This window comes from Belonocnema kinseyi, chromosome 9, assembly GCF_010883055.1.
Source record: "Belonocnema kinseyi isolate 2016_QV_RU_SX_M_011 chromosome 9, B_treatae_v1, whole genome shotgun sequence".
NCBI classification, from domain to species: domain Eukaryota; kingdom Metazoa; phylum Arthropoda; class Insecta; order Hymenoptera; family Cynipidae; genus Belonocnema; species Belonocnema kinseyi.
The window spans coordinates 109,149,807-109,153,156 of NC_046665.1; positions in this window are offsets into that span (position 1 = coordinate 109,149,807).

Genomic DNA, 3,350 nt, shown 5'->3' on the forward strand with positions numbered 1-3,350 from the left:
GCATGAAAGAGGGAGCTCTTCTTAATATTTTGACACCAAAATCATGTCGATACACCTTACCGACTGCGAGTAAAGCCACCCACGCTTTAACTTGACAGACAGAAAATTGCGATACTGGAGAAATTACTGACGCGATATTGCCGGAATCTCTAAATACTTTGAACCCCCTTAATTATCCACCGTATGAATTATGGTTAACAAATAATTCAATTGTAATGCTCATACGAATCTAAAGTATCAATAAAGGTTTATGAACCGGATTACGATTACAAATACTTGAACTTGCGAACAATCTTTTAAGATATCGTACTTTACAGGGGACAAATCAGGAGATATTGTGTTCATGCATCGCATTTTATTGTATCGTGAAGACGTTTACCCTTTTCCTTTTAGGCGGCGACAATTTCCAATCAAGTTGTCATTTGCGATCACAATTAATGAAAGCCAATAACGAACTTTTGAAAAAATTGGAGTAGATCTTTGCAAAGATGTATTCAATCATAGACAGTTGTACCTGGCATTTTATTGAGTTAGATCATTGCAATCCTTACGTATTTTCTTGAGAGAAGAACGCCCGGATAAAATGATTAAAAATTATGTGTACACAGAACTATTCGACTAAGATAATTAGTTTACTTTTTAAATAATCGAAAAAATATATTAAAATCATCTTGAGGTCACATGATAGTTTATTGTATGAACTTTAAAGATTGCGTAGGTTTTTATTTACAATGTACAATTAAAAAAATATATTGCCCATATTTGGAGAACATGAGCACAGACATCTGAACCCCATTATCTTTTTGAATAATTATTCATAAAAACCTACGTAAACTAATTTGCTCTTACGGCAAAGTTTCACATGTCTTCGATTTATTTACAGCAAAATAAATTTTCAAATACGAAACACGCGCGTTCAAGCGCGCGATTTGTCTCAATAAATAAAAAAATTGAACAACCGACACCAGGTAAGAAAAAAAGAATGAGACAAAAGTTGTGGGCCTTAAAAAGGGCTACAAATTTATTGCGCGTCAGTTTCTTTCAGGAAGCTTCGTTTTTATTCTGTTCGTTGAAAATAAGAACAAAAATAAAAAAGTGAATTATTGGACACATGACGCAAGGCACGAAATAATATTCATCCTAAAAAGCTATACACACAAATAAAATCTATAAATTTCTTACTAATCACTTTTTGATGGAACACACAGTTTATCGTTTTAATCGCAAAAATAGGCTTCACAATTTTTTAAATATTAATTTTTTTTAATAACACAAGGTTCGAAAAATAAAATGAATAAATCAATTTGTTCAAATATCTATATTTCTAGTTAGGTCTAGCTGCTAGTGTTATGTATTGTTTATTTTGAAATTAATTTTTGCAGTATTTGAGCGCACAAAATAACCTAAAATTCGAATTTGCTTACATTTAGATTCTGTGCATATTTCATTTTAAGAGTAATTTTTCGAAGATAGGCGCTGTTTAGAAAAAAATTAAGTCTTGAATTTTTGAAGAACCCAAGAAAAGCCCAAAATTCTGGCGCTGCTGATTTTTTTAATTTTTGTGGTTTTATGTAGTGGAGTTGCTGGCAGCTAGCACCTCTACCAAAAGTTCACTTTAAAAAAAAAATAAAAGGGCCCAAAATTCGGGATTGTTGCCAAGCAAGAGCCCAAAGCAAGCCCAAAATTTTTATCTGCTTACATTTTTTGAGAGCCCAAAAAATATTAAAATTATGGAGCGGTTGATTTTTTCCCCATGGGACTATTAGTGACAAACATACCTACAATAAGTAAATTGGTTGGTCTTACGAGCCTGGGCTAATCAGCAAACAAATCTCGCTATTATAAGAATACTTTGACAATAAAATAAAAAATTAACTTTTGGAAAAAACAAAACAAGTTACATTAAAAGATTTATTCACAAAATTGTTTTTTTTTTTAATATTATGCGCACCTTGAAAAATGCTTAAAGCAAGATAATGAAAAGAAGTCTGTTTAATAACAATACACATTAGGAATTATAATAATATGAATTTATTAAAATAATACATTTTTCATGGTAGCTAAGAATAGAAATTAGAAATATCGAAAACAATTGTAGACACAGTAGATCCAAAACTGTTTCTCCTTTCTTCGACCGTTTAAATTTTCAAACAGGATTTCAACTAAATTCAGCAATATATTCGGTCTTACGGTCGATGATAAGGTCGAAATAAAAGCATCCAAACTAATATGTAAAAAACATATTTATTTCTTTTAAAAAAATCCGCAACGTTTCGACCAACACTGCAGGTCTTTTTCAAGAGTCGATATACATATCTATAATTTAAATGGGGGAGGGAGTTAATGTATCATGCTTTGATAAATTTGGTTAGTATTCAATATTTCAGTTTTTAAATTTATTAAGGTCTTGATATATTTATTAATAAAAATTGATTCAATGATACGTCTTTTAAAAGTATTATTTTCTCTGGCCAAGATCTTAATATTAGCAAAATCAAAAGCATTTTCAAAAATTATTGGAGTCTCGCCAATATCGTCGAGGCTTCAGTTAATAGACAATTTTTTATTCTTTTAAAATTTTTTTTTAATGACGTTTGTTTTTTTATAAAATATGACATTGCTTTTTGACTCAGGTATGTTTTAATGATTAAAAAAATTTTTTATTTTGTTCAAACCAATATCCTTTTTATGACTCTGATTATTGCAATGTTTATGTTCATACATTTTTTATTAAATTATAGATATGTATATCGACTCTTGAAAAAGACCCGCAGTGTTGATCGAAACGTTGAGGATTTTTTTAAAAGAAATAAATATGTTTTTTACATATTATTTCGCATGCTTTTATTTTAACTTTATCATTGACCATAAAACACCGAATATATTGCTGAATTTAGCTAAAATCCTGTTTGAATAGAAATTAGTGCAAAATAAGAAGCAAATATTAAAGTAATCGTCAAAAAAATAAAATTGGTACATTATTTTCTAATATCTGAATTAACAATACCATTCTGAGGTGCATAAATAAATGTTATTAATATTTGATATAATAGTGTTTCACGCAGTATAGAAAAGTTCACATTTTTAAAAAAATCGAGTGCGAAGCAAGACATAAGTGGTCAGAAGTTCTTCATTAATGTCAAAGGAGCTTTAACAAAAGAGAATTCACAATCGTCAGTTTTTTTACCTTTAATTTTAAAAGGCCTGCTTACAAATGTGGAGGAAATACTAACAGCGCGATATAAATTTATTAACGAGCGCGAAGTGCGAGTACCAACAGTCGGGCACATTAGGCGCGCGCAAACTTGCAAGCCGCGCGTGTTCCGTTCTAATACGTTGGCGTTTATTCG